This window comes from Ursus arctos, unplaced genomic scaffold (assembly GCF_023065955.2).
Source record: "Ursus arctos isolate Adak ecotype North America unplaced genomic scaffold, UrsArc2.0 scaffold_14, whole genome shotgun sequence".
Taxonomy (NCBI): domain Eukaryota; kingdom Metazoa; phylum Chordata; class Mammalia; order Carnivora; family Ursidae; genus Ursus; species Ursus arctos.
This window is the reverse complement of record NW_026622808.1, coordinates 29,626,681-29,644,626: the sequence shown is the minus strand read 5'-3', so window position 1 is coordinate 29,644,626 and position 17,946 is coordinate 29,626,681. Positions and strand designations below refer to the sequence as shown.

Below are 17,946 nucleotides of genomic sequence, written 5' to 3'. Positions count from 1 at the left end.
CTCACTAGTTTTTGCTTTCAAGGCTTGTGAGCTGTTGTGACAAATGAAATCCCAAAGAGTGCAGACAGATCACCAAATGAGCAATATGAAGGGAGGTCATTCTTTCACTGAAGATTCTAATCCTGTCTCTGTAACTTACTCCTATTTTACAATTTATATAAACCATAAACAACACATACAACACTCCCCGTCTACCCAACGAGAATAAGCTTTCTAATATGTTTACATAATACGTGGCTCACTGACAATCTCGCCTTTACGTAAACCAATGGTATAGACTAGAGAATCCTGAAACTGATCTGGGCATTTAAAGAACTTAAAGTTCATAAAGAAAAAAGCACAAGTAGATTAGAAAGTGAGAGATTATTTAATGAATGGGAAAATATTCAAATTAGAGCCCCACCTCAAACCATAAACCAGTGCAAATCCCATACAGATTAAAGAATTTTTTAAGTATCATAAAACAAGACAAAAATATGAATATTTAATATATTTTTGCAAGGTGCAAGATGTTCTGTCCTGAGCATAAAGCAATGGAAGCATTCACAAACTATTAATAAATCTGACTCTAAAGGTCTAAAATGCCTGGATATCAAAAACACTGTGAACAAAATGAGAAAGTAAGCAATAAACTGAGACAAAGTCTTTGCCAAAATGGCAATAACAAAAGGTTACCCTACTCTATAAAGAGTTTACATATGAAAAGAAAAACATTAAAACCCAATTTAAAAAATGGGCAAAGGAAAAACGGAAAGAGAAATACAAATGTCCAATAAATACATGAAAAAGATCAACTTTAGAATTAATCAAAGGATGCAAATTAAAACAACAATGAAATATGTTGCTTAACAGATTGGCAAAAGCCCGTTAAATGCAAAACGGGCATTTTTTTTACCCTGCTGCTGAGACCGTAAATGGATTCCACCTCTCTGGGAGCAATGTGGTAATAACGTGTCAAGACTCTTTAAGGAAAGTTCACACCCAAAGTCAGGGGATCCCCAAGACTCAGGGGGACACAGCATATGGTGTACTCAGGGCTATGATATTGAAAAAATACAGGAAATTTTCAACTTTTAATGTTTGTGGGCCCTGCTCCTGAGCTCCCGGGAAGCTATACTTCAACATTTACCAAGGTGAAAATGATTCGGCAAAACCTCAAAGTATGGGCTCTATTTCTGCCGGAGCACGCACTGTAGAACTGCTTCATTTATGAAATGACCAAAAAGAAGCATTTCAAACGTAAAGATTAAAAAAAAAAAAAAAAGGAGAAAACCTCCCTGGTTCCCATAAGATTAAAGTCATACAGCCTTGCATATACTAGAAGCTTAAGATAAGGTCTGCAACGTTCTGAAATGTCCTTTGTCTAAGGATTTGTAACTTTTTATGTAAAAAAGTGTACACAACCCGACACCAAATGTTCCTTCAGAGCACTCTTCTTTGTGAAGACTGTGTACCCCAGCAGCTGTCCTAACTTGGCCTTGAATAAAACCCGCTTTCTTTTAGAAATTCTAAAGGTTTGTTCAATTTGCCTCGACGATATACTACAGAACTTCCTGATGCTAAGCCCTGTTCCCTTCCTTTACTTTCCAGGCCCTGCTCTTGGCCACTCCACCACCAAAGCGCTGATGGGCACTGCCTCTTCCTGACAAAAGACACAGCCATTTTATTAGAGACCTCTGACCACTCCATCAACGTGAAAGGTGTGGCTCATGTCTTGTATTTAGAATCAACTTGGCCCTTTTCTGCCTTAGCTCTATCTCATCCAGTTCCTTGCCTAGATGCTTGGAATCTTATCTTGTCTTCCACATCTTTCCAAAGCATCAGTCCCCATTACTCCACTTCTCTTTAGGGTCAGTCCTGACCTCACCCTCACTTGGGGCTTAAGATTAAGTTTTCTGAGAATGATGGAGGCATCGAGATGTGGTCAGAATGGGACAGGCCCGAGAACTGGACCCGAAATGACAATCATATATGGGCAGAGAAACCTACAGGAAGAGTAGAAGACAGGCAAAGAAACAGAACACATGGAGGAAGCACATGGGGGCATTTGTGTGCGCCCAAAAGAAAATGCACAAGAATGGACCAGGGAAAGTGCACCTTAAAGAAAACAAATTTTGTAACAAAAAAATACACATCTTGGCTTTTACAAAGACTAATTCCCTGCGGGACCTAAGACAAATTATTTCCTGTCGGGAACCTCTTCTTCTTTCTAGGACGAGGAGGTAGACCCACAAGATCTCTGAGGGCTTTCGAGCCTTAATGCAGTGGCAAGGACCTCTGGGCCACAAAAATGCACCGGATGGCCTTTAACTGAGTTCAAACCTGCCAGTCCTGGGAAGCAAAGATCCAGGGATGAAATGGGGCAGGGGAGCAGGAACAGGGGAACTTAAGTACAAAACTACGTGTACGTATGCATTCTTCTGGGAATGGGAAAAGGTCCAGACCTATCATCAGGGTCCGTGGCTCCACGAGTCTAAAGACCCGGATCTCAGAGACTTCCCGGTCAGAAACTGCACGGCTCCGGGACCACCTTAACCCACACCGCACCTTCCCCTCCTGCCCCCAGCAAGCTGGAACCTCCCGATCCGGGGGCAGAGGTCTCCACTCGAGAAGTCTCTCGTCCCGCTGTGCCCCGGGCTGGGGGTTTACCTGCTCACAGGCTTTGGCCTGCGGCTCCTCACGCCTCTGTTTCCACTTTTAGGGGAACACGGCCCGGACAGTCACTATGGGCGCCGCCATGTTGGTAGAACAACAACTTTATCTGGTAGCGGCCGGCGCAGACACAGACAGGAGGGGGCGGAGCCGGGGGACGCGAAGCGCTGCTCGGGGCGGACTCCTGGCAGCCTGTGGGGCGGGGGCATCTGCGCGGCTCCGCCCCCCGTTCCCGGGTACCTCCTCCCGACCTGAAGTCCCGCCCTTCGACCCAGTCCTCTACCCTGTCTCTGGCGTCACCAAAACCAGAAACCTGGGGGTCAGATTATTCCAGGTGCTGCAGACGTGTGAGAGACATCAGTATAGTGGCCCCAGAATAAACTAGATGGCAGGTGGCGTAAAGAGCACTTGGGAGAGTCCTGGTGCCCGGATTCGAATCCCAGCTTAGCTACAACTGCCTGCCGGGCTTGCGTAGGTCTTTTGACCTCTTGATTTTTAATGATGGTTCAGGATCTTCTTCCATCATATTCCATAATTTTATAGCCCCGGGAAGGGAATTATCCAGCCATGATTGGGAGTAAAGTGTACTTTTCTCACCTGAAAGTAGGCTGAGAGTCAGGAAAGCAGGATTCCCGATGAACCACTTTCCTTGAGGAGTTTATGTATCCCCAACCCAACCTCTCTCTGGCCCCCCACTAGCATTTCTTGCTACACGTGAATAAATCAATGAATGAATTGTAAAGGACCAGTGGTGTTAAAGTGTGATTTTCAAAAAGGTAAAGCCCGTTTAAAGGAGATTTTGAAGAACTCATACATGTGGGCAATCAGGAATACTGAAATTAATTTGGTAATTGTACAAACCTAGTTGATATCCTACAGGACAGGAAAAAGTAATGTTTGAGAGCCATCTTTTTCTACAGTGCTGAAATCAATTGTGTCTTTATCAAACAAAATTCAGCCCATTACTATCCATATTCTACATTTTAACTTCTACTCTTGCAAAGCTGGACAACAGTAGACAAGCAAAGGTGCATATTCCTCTAGCACCAATAATCGCCAGACCAGCACTCCACCCAAGGGACACACAGGAATCTTTTCTGCCCATTCCCAAGTCTTTAACAAAGTTTCCCGACACTTTAAAATCTAAATACTTTGCTATTCAAAGGGTGATCTCCAGACTAGCGTCAGCCTCACCTGAGAACTCGCTAGGAATGTCAGATCTCAGGTGGCACCCAAATCTGCTGAATCAAACTCTGCATTTTAACAAGATCTCCGGGGGGATCTTTAGGCACATGGGAGTTTGAGACTCCCTATCTTAGAATGTGAGCGTTAGAAAGGATCTTGAGAGGGGCTCCTGGGTGGCTCAGTCGTTAAGTGTCTGCCTTTGGCTCAGGGTGTGATCCCACGGTCCTGGGATTGAGTCCTACATGGGCTCCTTGCTCAGCGGGGAGCCTGCTTCTTCCTCTCCCACTCCCCCTGCTTGTGTTCCCTCTCTCTCTGGCTGTCTCTCTCTGTCAAATAAATAAATATTTCTAAGAAGAAAGAAAGAAAAGGAAGGAAGGAAGGAAGGAAGGAAGGAAGGAAGGAAGGAAGGAAGAAAGAAAGAAAGAAAGAAAGAAAGAAAGAAAGAAAGAAAGAAAGAAAGAAAGAAAGAATCTCGAGAACACTCCAGACCAGCCAGCTCATTTTACAGGTGAATAAACGGGGGCCCTGCAGAACTGACTGTCTAGCTCAAGGTCATATTCAAGTTGGTAGAAGGTTTGCGATTCACCACTGGACCTCTAGCCTGCTAGAATAGTGCCCTTCCCAAATTGCAGAATGGAAGGTCATTAGGAGCTTGGACAGCTTCCAGTGCAATCCTCCCACTTCAAAGATTAGGACATTGAGGCCCAGAGATTGGATACATCTTGCCTAAAGTAATAAACAGCCAGTCGATGGCAAAGTCAGGATTCCAATCCAGGTCTTCGGCTCTCTCCACCCCTGATACTAGATGCTTAATTTAAACGGACACCATGGAAGCATTGACTCTCCCATCAACGTGCTACATTTCAAGTAATTTAGCCTTCAGGTATGTCCTGCTTTATCCATATATAACTAGAGCGCCCTTTCTTTAAGTTATCCAAATACTAAATTCTAAGTAGCCTCCACCCTTATTTTGGTTCAAAAATCTCTCTTTCCTCTTAAGAATTGAAGTTAGCATTGACATTTCTAGGAGATTATTTTAAATAGAATTTTTCTAAAAGTCATTTGCTTTACTGGAAAGTTGCTATTTTTACATCAAAGAAGACAGTAGCATGAAAGCAAATCCCTTTTGCTCTTAAAGAGCTTGCTGCAAAGATGCATTATTGAATGAGAGAGACAAGTTGCTGGGCCATGTAGAAAGTTACCCTGCTTTTTATTTTTTAAAAAAGGAAAGGAAACAAAAGAAATACATTTGTTAGTATATGAGTGGAAAGAAATCTGGAAAAATATGTTCCCTATTTCCTGTGATGATCTCTAGGGACAGGGTGGTCCTATGGGCCTTTCTTTTTTTTGGACAGGTTTCCTTCCTGTGTTCCTTTTGCTTTTTCTATTAGCTTGTATGGGAGGCTGAATAATGACCCCCAAAGAAATCTAGGTCCTAATCCCCGGACCCTGGGAATGTCACCTTATATGGCAAAAGAGACTTTACAGATGTGATTAAATTAGGAATCTTGAGATAAGAAAATTATCCTGGATTATCCTGGTGGGCCCTAGATGCCATCACATGAGTCCTTCTAAGAGAGACACAGAGGGAACTTTGAGACAGAAGAAGAGCCAACGTGATCCGAAGATGAAATACCACAAGCCAAGGAATGCAAGAAATACAGCTCTGGAAGATGAAAAAGACAAGAATATAGATTCTCCCCTATGATTCAGCAACTCCACTTCCAGGGAGACACCCCGAAGAGCTGAAGGCAGGGTCTTAAAGAGATACCTGCGCAGCCGTGGTCACAGAGGCATTATTCACAATAGCCAAAAGGTGGAAGCAACCCCAGTGTCCATTGAGTGATGAATGGATGGAGTGACATATGATAGACACCTACAATGGACTATGATTCAGCCTTGAAAAGGAAGCAAATTCTGACACTACAACAAGAATGGACCTCGAAGACACTGAATTTGCTTCATAGGCACAAAGTTTCAGTTTGGGAAGATGAAAAAGTCCCGGAGGGATGGATGGTGGTGAGTAGTTACATAACAACAGGAAGGTGTTTAATACCACTGAACTACACACTTAAAAATGGTTCAGACGGTACATTTTATGAATATTTCACTACAATTTAAAAAAAGGAAGAGAAGAGGACAGATCCTCTTCTAGAACCCCCACTGGGAGTGCTTCCCTGCTGACAACTGGATTTGGACCCAGTGCAGCTGATGTTCAGGCCACCAGGGTTGTGGTGCTATGTTCCCACGGCCATAGGAAGCATCGTGGTTCAGCTTCCATGACTTTGTATGCAGAAAAAAATCAAGATTTTTTTGTTACATAAGGAGATTAGTGCCCATCACCATGTGTTTGGTTTGAATCAGTGCGGCTTCACTTCTCTACCTTCTGTTTATTTCTTTACCTCTCCCACCTTGCTCTGCACTCTCTTTGTCTGATATAAAAGCTTTGCGTGTCAGCAACTTCCAGAAGAGTCTCCATTTCTTTGACCATTTCTTCCCCTCAGTGTAAAAACAAGACTATTCCTTTATCTTACCTCATGAAGTAAGGCGAATTGACTAGACATGACCTAGAAATGCACAAGTCATAAATAATTTCAACTTGACATTTATTTCCATGCTTTTGCGACCTTTCCAAAAATAAGTCACCGGGGCAGCCATGTAAATTCTTCCCTGAGCTGTCACATTTCAGACATTGATTCAGGTCTTCTGAGAATGGAGATGAAAGCAAACCCTAAGATTCTTGCTACACTATGGATTGTTGTTCTTTTTTCTCTTCTTTTTCTTTTTTTAAAAAAAGATTTTATTTATTTGACAGAGAGAGAGACAGAGAGAGAGGGAACACAAGCAGGGGCAGAGGGAGGGGGAGAAGCAGGCTTCCCACTGAGCAGGGAGCCTGATGCGGGCTCGATCCCAGGCCCCTGGGATCATGACCCAAGCCGAAGGCAGACGCCTAATGACTGAGCCACCCAGGTGCCCCTACGGATTGTCTTACAATAAAAAAATGCCCCAGCCCTGATAATCAAATCACTTAAGATATAGATGGGCTTATCATCTATGCTTCCCAGCACACCTGTACTTCCGTCTTTCCTGATCACAGCTCCTGGACTTCCTTCAAGGCAACCAGCCCTTTACCCCAATTCTGAGCCCTTCAGCCTTGTGGGCTTGACCCCTCATCCGCCAGGTCTGGCTGAATCCAATCTGTTCATTTCATCCCCTGACCACAGAGACAGTTCAGGCAGGCACTTGACTTAAGCCAGAAGCCTAAGCCTTCTGCTGGGAACATTAGAACCAGGATTCTCTTTCCTGGTTGCTAGTTGCTGTCTCAACCATTCCAGGATCACATTAGGAGAGCCTGCGAAGACTGGATGCAGGAGAAGGAGTGGGTCCTGGTGCCACAGAAGGATCTGCCAGATCAAGCCCTGCCTGAAGCTACAGCGGCTTTCAACTTCCCATGCACAGGAGCCAGGGAGGCCCCTTAGTTGTTCAAGCCAGTTCAACTGGGGTTTTCCATTTATCCCAACAGAAGGTATCCTGCTATACCCACCTACCCAACTGACAGAGATGCCGCCCTTCTCCCTCCCTCCACATGGAATCCATCTCCAGCTTTTGTTACCTATGCAGTCAAGTAGCTTTCCCCAGCCCCGTGCTCTCACCTGGCACCTAATACAACCCCCCCCCAAGTTGAGGCTCTCCTCCTCTCTCACTGCCCTGTTGCAATAGCCTCATTACCATATCCTAGTCATCTGTCTGCCACTGTGAATACCACAGTGGGTACTCGGTATATATCTTTTAAATGTAATCTTTTAAAATTGGCAAGTTCACAGATTCCATATTTGTGAATTCACCTGCTCTCTAAAATTGATGTGTAACCCCCAAATCAATACGCGTGGCGCTTTCATGGTCATTCACAGACATACATGGGGAGTGAAAAAGGGGAGTTCCCCTCTTCCCCATCCCATGCATGTACCCAGCTGAGGCTGAACAAGGGGACACTCTCCCTCCTCGTTTTGGCTCTTATGCTATAAACAGGGTCTTTTCCCCAGGATATTATACACCATGTTTTTTTATATTTTTGCACTTTTTTGCTAGTGAGTTCACGGTTGAAAATGGCTCTGAAGAAAAGTGCAGAAGTGCAGGCTCGTGTTCCTAACCACAAGAAAGCAGTGATGTGCCTTATGGAGAAAGTATGTGTGTTAGATGACCTTCATTCAGGCACGAGTTATCGATAATATATATTAAATAAGGTGTCTTTAAGCGGAAGCCCACATACAAGAAACGGATCAGCTGACAGAAACTTGATGACCAGAGGCTTTCAGGACCCTAACCATGTATTTTCCTTCGGTATTCACTAATGTAGTGCTCAGGCGACTTTATAGAACACAATTACCGTGAATAACATGAAACAACTCTGTGGAAAGCAAACAGGAGTGATCCAGACTTTCTGACATCACAGTCATCAAGAGCGCATGCTCCGGGCAGAGGCAGCCTGGCTCTGAAGCTCAGCTCTACCGCTTTCAAGATGAACGATTGTGGGCAAGTCCCTCGGCCTCCCTGAGCCTCCGTTGCTCCGTCTGCAAAATGAGGATTATTGTGCCTACCTATTAGGTTGCTAATAAGAATTTTTGAAAAGTGAAAATTTTAAGTGAAAAATTTTAAGTGACATTAGTACGTAAAGTGTTTTGCCAAGTTCCAGACAGAGTAAACACTCAAAAAATGGTACCTCCAGCTTTTGTCGTTTTTATTGAATTTAAAGAGCTGGTCTACACACACTGCTAAGCGGTTGGCAGATGCCAAGATTGTACTGGAAAGAAAGAGATCCCCTGTCTGGTACTGACCCCATTCAGGCCAGGAGGGAGTAGCACGGAACGTGCCTCGGTGATATTCCCACCAAAGTGCAAGCTCCTTGGGGACAGGAACTGAGTCTTGCACACACACTCAGTGACACGATGCCCAGTGAGTAAGCTCAGGAGGGAGGCAGATCCAGGGCAGGCTCACAGTTTAGTCACTTGGCAGCTGCGTGGACTTGGACAGATCATCCACCTTGCTTCTCTTAACTCCAACAGTAATGGTGTCTGCCTTGCAGAGATGGTGTCACTATTAAGTACAACAACCCACGTAAAACGCTTCCGATGGTGCCTGGCACATGGGCCTTTTGGTAAATGTTGGATTCCTGTCCCTGCAGAGGCCAGCGGGCTTTCTTGATTATATCTCAGTTCATTCACTAACCCCTCACATCCCACTCCTTGGCTATAATTTCCCTTATTATATTAGAGCTGAGCCTAATCCCCCTCCCGTCCTGCAAAACCCCATGGCAGTGGTCTCTACATCTATCATAAAAGTCCCCCTCACCATTTTAACTAGTGTCATGGATCATTCTTTCTTTAACAGTTCTTGCTGAGAGTCAAACCTAGCACTGATGGGCCAAAAGACTCACAATAACCTTTGCAGAACCAGTATCAGAGACCTCAGTAACTAGGAAGATAAGAGTAGACGCCTTTCTGAAAGCTGCCACAATGCAATCTTGACCTTGAAGGGTCTGGAGTAAAATCAGTATTTTCCAAGGTGCCGGATATTTCAAAGTACCCATTTTTGTCATCCTTTCCAGGGTACAAAGTCTGCTGAAAACGACCTCTTTTGTTGACTTTTTTAATTTGCTTTTTTTTCCCCCCAAAAAAGCCTTATAGTTCTGGAGTGTTTATGAGAAACCCCATTTGGAGTGACTCACACCACAATTATACTTGGACACAGAAACAGACCTTGGGATTAAGCTTTTAATCTGTTCATTACAGGAGAAAAAAAAATCTTTCCATTGCTGCAAATCTTCTTAGGCCTTGTGATTGCTTCTAGAAAAAGATAATCCTATTTGAAGAAATAATGAATGTATAAAGCAGTACAGATGGTCCCCGACATACGATGGGTCTACTTATGACTTTTTGACTTGACAATGGTGAGAAAGTGATATGCGTTGGGGAGAAACTGTACTTTGAATTTTGAATTTTGGTCTTTTCCCGGGCTAGTGCTACGTGGTCGGATCCTCCTCTTAACGGTGCTAGGCAGGACCCAGGAGCACAGCTCCCAGTCAGCCATGTAATCGCGAGGGTGAACAACCAATAAATACACTTACGACCATTCTGTTTTTCACTTTCAGGACAGTATTCAATGAATTACATGAAATATTCCACAGTATATCATCAAATAGTCTTGGTGTTGGAGGACTTTGCCCATTTGTAGGCTAATGTAAATGTTCTGAGCTGTTTAAATTAGGCCAGCCTAAGCTGTGATGTTCGGTCATTTAGGTGTATTACATGCATTTTCAACTTACAGTATGTTCAACATGTGATGGGTTTATCGAGACATAACCCCATAGTAAGTCTAGGAAGAGCTGTTTTGAGTTAAATTTGACCTGACTACATTCAGAATTTGTTCTTGCCGGTCTAGGAGTGGGCTACGGGTAACATGTCTTTATTTGCAAATTTGTGAAATCTATCTTTCCCATCTTTCACTGGTATCTGCAACTTGAATAAATAAATGTCAGTAAGATCTTAGAGTTCCTACATCTCTGCCATTAATTTGGCATTTTGTCATCATCTTTTGGCATCTCCGTATTCTTGTAAAGTAGCCCTTGAATTTATGTGCATGTGCCTTCTCCCAAGTAGACAATAAATTAAGTCAGTGATCATATTTCTCTGATCCTTGACTAGCAGTACAGTTTAATATACAGAGAATACAAGTTGTACATGACCCCCTAAGATCTAGCTCAGTGTTTTGCAGCCCAAGTTATACAACAGGCAAATAGAGACAGCATAGGCCTCAGTTTCCTACTCCGCCCAATTTGTGGGGTGTACAGATCATGTATGTAAAGAATTAACAAGTGCCAGGCACATGAAGGGAGCTTGGGAAGTGGTGGGCTGATAGTAATGGTAACAGTAATGTAACAGCCCCTCAATGTCCTGCAGTGGCTGGAAGGGCTTGCCGGCAGTGGCTTTGCAGTGGTTGATGACAAATAGACCCCAAGGAGAGAAGGTGGTGCCAAACATATCTATACTGTTCCTACTAGTCACCTTTCAGACCAGTCTGAATGTGTGTCTGATAAGCACCTGGAGTCCCTTCTTCCTAGTCTCCTCTCTCCTCCCTCCGCATTCCCTGTAGTCTTTTTTTACCTTTCATGACCCTCCCCCTGCTTACAGAGTTTCTAAATCTACTGGACAAATGACCCCTTCTCTTCCTAATATTGGCTGCCTTGTAGCAGAACTTCATGTTCTCCTGTTGAATGACCTCTCTCCTACCAGGGTGGAAGATAAGAAGAGTAAAGGGAGATGAGGGACTGAAAATCCTGGTCAGCCAAACGATAACAACAAAATCACCATGACCATAAGCATCAGCATCGGCATCACCCATCAGCATCACTCATCAGCATCATCATCAGCATCCACCATCACCGTCACTATCACCACAATCCATTACCATCAGCATCCCTCTCAGCAGCAGCAGCAGCATTGGTATCAGTATCACCACCACCATCATCACCCATCAACATCAGCATCACATCATCATCAACATCCATCAGCATCACCCATCAGCATCATCATCAGTATCAGCATCACCACCATCATCATCCATCAGCATTGGTATCAGTATCACCACCATCATCATCCATCAGCATCACCCATCACCATCAGCATCACCATCACCATCAGCATCACCATCACCACCACCACCACCACCACCATCATCATCATCCATCAGCATCACCATCACTGTCAGCAACAGCAGCATCCAAGTTCTCTACCTGGAGCCCAGGGTAAAAGGAGGGCAGGGGGAAAGAAAGAAAGAGAAGCTGAATTGAGTTCAAGTGCTTGACAAGAGAAAGAGAAGCAAGAGAAAAAAAGAGAAGGAATAGGAGAAGGAACAGGAGAGGCAGAAGAAGATCAGAAGGAGAAAGAGGAGGAGAAGACTGAGAAGGAGGATGAAGGGGAGAAAAATGTAGAAGAGGAAGAGGCAGTAGCCTTGGGATGGGGCAGGCAATGAGATATTGTCCCTGGCCCTCAGCCCAGGATAGGGAAAGACCATTCTCTTGTGCACAAAGGGCTGAAAAGAGAGGACGACCACTAAGATGCAGGTGCTCGCTGGACTGCTCTGTGGCTGTTGAAGTCTGGACTACCCTGGCCCCAGAAAGAGGAGGAGGATCTTAGGAGCCCTCAGTTACAGGACCCTTCTTACAGGCCTGGTACTGCACAGCAAGCTGGGTGGCAGAAAGCAAACTGTTTACCTCTCTAATCCCCAGGCTCTTCATCTGTAAAGGGGCCAGGCACGGTACCTACCTCAAAGACTTACGGTAAGGCTTAAATGAGAGAATGCATGTGAAGCAGTAGGCACGGCTCCTGGTGCAACAGCAGCCCTCAGCACTGTATGTGGGGACTCCCCCTCCCAGGAGCTCAAGGTAGGGCAGGCAAGGCCACCTGGCTAGTGGGTGTTGGTCCAGTAAACGTAGAGTCTGCTTAGTGCAAAGAGGTATGTATTCAATACTTTTCTCCTAGTTCAGCCCCCACATCATCTACGAGGTATGAGATAGGATTAGTTGAACCTCGGCTTCTCAAACATGTATGTGCACAGGAATCACCCAGGGATCAGAAAGTCTGGGGTGCATCTGAGATTCTGCATCTCTAACGGGCTCCCAGGAGGTGCTGATGCTGCCAGCGCATGGCCTGCCCTTTGCGTAGCAAAGAGCCAACGGATATCTCTAGTGTCACACAGTCAATTGTAACATCTAAGTGACTCAGGAGTAAAGACGAGACACACGGCCACTGGTGTGCTTCCCAATACTTACTTGTTCTGTTACATTTGGAAGCAAAAGCCCATCTGAATGAGTGGGAAGCTTGGATGAAAAAATCTTAATAAGAAGAAAGGAAGGGAGGGAGGAGAGGAGGAAGGAAACAAGGAGAGAAAGAAGGGAGAGGAAAGAAGTAAAATGGAATGAGAACAAATTACTTCGGGGCGCCTGGGTGGCTCAGTCACTAAGCGTCTGCCTTCAGCTCAGGGCGTGATCCCGGCGTTATGGGATCGAGCCCCACATCAGGCTCCTCCGCTATGAGCCTGCTTCTTCCTCTCCCACTCCCCCTGCTTGTGTTCCCTCTCTCGCTGGCTGTCTCTATCTCTGTCAAATAAATTAATTAATTAATTATTTAAAAAAAAAGAAAGAAAGAAAACAAATTACTTCAAAGGCCATATAGTAAAAGACAACTTAGTAGAATTTTGCTAAATAGAAATTGGTCCTATTGGACTTACTTATAAATACATTTAAATTATTTGAAATTAGCCAACTGTTCGTCAAATGGAGGAAAGGCTTTTTTTAAGAGTGTTAACATCTCTCCACCGGAGTCTTGCTTGCACGTTAAATTTGCTTAGCAGATCCAAAGACAAAGACTAATCCCTATCAAAATAACCAAGTTTCCTTCTGAAGTGAACTAACCACACATGAACAATTCAATTCAACCCATCAAACAATGTCTGAACATCTTGTACATACTAAGCACCGTCTTTGGTCCTGCAGATAAAGAGAAAAAAGATACTAAATGCCCATTCTCGGGAGCTCAGGGCTAATGGTGGAGACAGACAATTGAAACACCCCTCTCCCATAATCTATAGTGGTGGTAAAAATGGGGACTGTGGAACAGAGAGGAGGGACACATGTCTCAGCCTGGAGAGGAAGAAGAACGTAGGGGGTAGAGAGAGATCAGGAAAGGCATCCTGGAGGAAGTGATTTGAGTACTATCCTCCTTGTGTGATTGTCAAACAATCTTCCAGATGTCCACTCTTCACATCCCCAAAACTACATCTAGGAAGATGGTTAGATGCAGGGCCAAAAAAGCTGTCTCTGAAATCTTCTGGCCTCCTTGGTCGGGAAGAGCTGGCTGGGAAGTCCTCAGCTCCTTGGCTCTTTTGCCACCTCCTACCTCGTATGGCCAGTAGGGGGCAGAGCCAGTAGCCCTAAGCCAAAACAAGTCTTCAAGATCGCCCTGAAATTACACTAATGTGTTCATTAGCATCTCATTAGCATCCTTTGACAGCAGAAAAGCATAAATAATTCATTGGTTCTGCTCTAGAATATCTAATGGAGTGGTCCAAACTCACTTGCAGAAGGGGCAAGCTTAAGGAGCTGGGGGGGGGATGTGAAATGGGGCACCGGCTCTCACACTGGAAAGTCTTCCCTTATGGGCCCACAGTGCTGCTCTGATGGAAGAGAACAAAGCGATACATCACTTTCCCTTCATCCAAGAAGAACACCCTCTGAAAGAAGGGAAACTGACCAGGGTGACCCTCTTTCAAAACAGAATAAAGATTCAGTGTCAGAAGGCTCACAGCACCCCCAATCAGCCTCTTCCAGGGCTCCAGATGTGCCACACACAAAAAGATCCAGGCCAAATTATGAGAAGTGCTGTAATGCAGAGACTGTATAAGCATCGTCTGACAAAGGGTTTTCTCAAACATTATTGACCATAGAACCATTTTTTTTTAATTGCTGAGGACTTACTTTCATGAAACACTCATGTTCCATGGAGCTGAGCTGCAGTTTGAGTCCAAAGGCTGTCTGTTGGCAGAATTCCTTCTTGCTCAGGTGAGGTCAGTCTTTGTTCTATCAAGGCCTTCAACTGACTGGACGAGGCCCACCCACATGATGGAGGGGAATCCACGTTAGTGAAAGTCTAATTGTTGATTTCATCCGAAAAGCACTTTCACAGAAACATACAGAATAACATTTGGCTAAATATCTGGGCACCAATGACCCAACCAAGTGGACACATAACATTAACCATCACGGTGACCAATCTGGTGTCATGCCACTCCATATATGGGGTCAGCTAAGGAGCTCTCCTGGGGCCGGAGGAGCCGAACCTTCCTAGTTGGCTCACTTACACAGCAGGTGAGTTAGTGCTGGCTGTGGGATGGGAGCTGAGCTAGACTGTTGGTATGGAGTTAGAGGACTGGGTTTCTCTCTCTCTGGGCTTTTCCATGAGGCTGCCTGAACTTTCTCCAGCAAGATGACAGACTTCAAAATCAGGTGTTCCTGAACATACTACAACCCACCCTCAAATGGCCATTTCTGCCACATACAAAATACTCACCCCCAAAAGTCATATCCCTCTACCACCCCTGGCAAAGGACCAGGGTCTCATCATCTAAATAAGGTTCAGATGTGGATGAGGCTTCTCAGCACTTCAAAGACAGACACAAAACATTCTACCCACTGAGGAGTGGGATGTATGTCCCCTCCTCTGGAATCTGGGGAGCTCCATTGACCTTGCTGAGAAACAGAAGATGGCAAAGTGACACCATGCCTGCTTCTAGGTCTGGGCCTTAAAGAGACTGGTGCTTTCCGCTTTCTGTCTCTTGGAACACTTGCTCTGGGCCCTAAGCCACCGTGAAGTCCAATAACCCTGAGACCACACTGCTGGGGCCACCACATGTAGACGGATGTTCCAGTCAGTAGTCACCACTGAGCCCAGCCTTCTAGCCACTCCCGACAAGGCTTCAGATGTGCGAGTGACACCATCTTGGACCTTCTAGACCAGCCGAGACAGCAGATGTCCAGCACTGAGTAACCTTCATGGGCACCCCAAGGAATAGGTCTGCCCAGATTCCTGACCCACAAAATCGCATATTAAAATAATTATTGTTTTAAGGCACAGGAGTAGCTAATAGGAACAAACAGTATTTTAACATCTTTTTTAGTTCAGTACTTTATAGACTCTTGGCTTTGTGTTTAATAGCAGAAACCTCTTTTCCAATAAAATTTCACAGGGAACCCTAATTTATAAAGAGATCTGAGGGAGCTCCTTTGCTTGAAGTAAGGATGGGGGACATGAACTCCTTCAACCTTCTTATCCCTGCCCCACGGCTAAGGCACTTCTGGAAACATGTAGAGACCTCAGAACACAATCAAAGACTGCAAATCCAGTCCTACTCTTTGTTCTACAAAGACCATACTTGAGATTCAAGGGCTAAATGGCCTGCTTTGCGTAAGCACTTCTCAAAATCTGGTCCCCAGCTCAGCAGCATCAACACCATCCAGAAATGTATTAGAAATGCAAATTCTCTGGCCATATTCCAGATCCACCAAATCAGAATCTCTGGGGTGGGGCCCAGCACCCTGGGTTTTAACAAGCCCTGCAGGGGATTCTTCTGCAAGCTGTGGTTGGAGAACCGCTACCGTATATCACAGAGTGAGGTGATTACCAAGCACATATTTTGACTTGATCAAGACCTGGGTTTGAATCCTGGACACTTCTTAGCTTTGTGACTTTGGGCAAGTTACTTAATATCTCAGCCTCAGATTCCCTCTCTGGAAAGAGAAGAGAATAGTAACTACTGGTGATTCCCTCTGAGGGTCCCAACCTTCTTGAATGATGGAAACAAAGAGGGGACTCTAAGGGCCAGCCTGATGTGGTGACTGAGCCCAGCTGGAAGGAGGAGTGACTGCCATTTCCTGAGTCAGGGTTCTGGGGTTTTCTTCTAAGTATCTTTGACTAATTCCAAGAAAGCAGGGGAGGCAATGAGGAGACGAAACCACTGAGATTTAATTTACGCTGACTGGCTTCACTAGAATTTCTGAGAAGCCTCAGGTGTCTCCAGCACACAGGCTCAAGTCCACCACGGTCAAGCCCCTGTCTGAGGCTCCAGCCCAAAAGCCCTCTGCCCTTCCCCTGGACCTCCCTGGACCTCTCTGCATGCATGATGAAGCAAGCCAGACCACCGCTGGTTCCGCCTCTAATGACTTCATCTTCCTATTTTTTCCTTCTTCCTCGCAATAATGTCAATACCAGAAGGAGGAGGTTGTCAGGGCAACCCAGAGTGGAGGTGGGAAGTCCATCCTTGACCTAAACCTTAAGTCTGTTTGGTTAGACACCCACTGAGTTCTTGCCTGCCTTGTTTCCTGATATCAAGAATGTAAAAAATTTGACGTTTTCTGTTTTTCTCCTCTTTTCTCTCCCTCTAATAATCTCTTTCTTCCCCCCACCTCTCTCTCTCTCTTTCTCCCTCTCTTCTCTCTCAGCGGAGTTGGCCTGACCTGTGTACATTCTCCCGAATTTACTAGCTTTGACTCCTGTTTCTATGAGCCAATACTGATAACCTTTTCTCCCTAACCCAATAGTTCGAGACCCTCCAATACCCTGTCTGATCAGTATTGCTCACCCCACCCCACCCCAGACAGGAATTACATGAGGCTGAGCACCAGGGGGGCCTGGGAGCAGGTGGCAGACACACGAAGTCAGGGCTGGCGGTGTTACTGGTTTATTAATTCCCGTCTCCCTGGCCTGCATTTTCTCCATTACAAAACTAGAATGTTGGTCTCCGAGTTGCCATAATTGTGTTATGATACCATTTAAAATGATAAAGAAAAAGTCTGGAGAGGGGAAAAAAAACCAGAATACAGACAGAGATTATGTCTAAGAGATGAGATAATGATTTTTATATTTTTCTGTACTTCCTGAATTTTTTTTTACAATGAGCATATATTACTTTTTAAACTTTCTTTCTGAAGTAGATTTACAGGAAGTTGCAAAAATAGTAGAGAAGTTCCATGTGTCCTCTACCCAGATGTGTACCCAGACGTGTATTACTTTTATAATAAAAAATGAAGAGTTAAAAAAAAATACTCCTATATAATCAAGAACCAACTTGAGAGTTCCCAATGGCCAGATCTGAGATAATCTGAATAACAAATAATCATAGTAAAGGATTATAACCCATAGGAAGAAAGAAAACATTCACAAGTCCATACTGATGTAAATAAATACTTGAATAAATAAATAAGAAGGGACAAATCTACTTTACACAATTCCAATTAATAAAGGTAGAAGGAATGATAGAAATAGGAAATCAACAAGAGGCAAACAGCACAGTAATAACTGTTGTCTATAAGTACCATCAATGGCTATTAAAATTTATGGGCAAGAGAATGAGAAACAGGATAATTCCATAGTCTCAAGATTCATTACGAAGGGAAAAACAGAAACCAAGCAGACACCCACCACCTTACCCAAGGGATCAAAGTCAACATTACCAGTAATGACATATTGATGTCATGCATCCCTGATATGATTCACAATG

General features: G+C 44.6%; 1 protein-coding gene across 2 annotated transcripts in view; it reads right to left on the bottom strand.

The window, feature by feature from the left end:
* LARS2 (leucyl-tRNA synthetase 2, mitochondrial) overlaps nt 1-2,784 on the bottom strand; it is a 143,926-nt gene extending 141,142 nt beyond the window's left edge. The window contains exon 1 of one of the 2 annotated variants that reach the window (XM_026500640.4): nt 2,650-2,784. The gene's annotated coding sequence lies outside the window, so the exon portion shown is untranslated. The remainder of the gene's footprint in view (nt 1-2,649) is intronic. The other variant, XM_044384796.3, reaches the window with a different exon arrangement.
* Between the last annotated feature and the right edge of the window lie 15,162 nt (nt 2,785-17,946).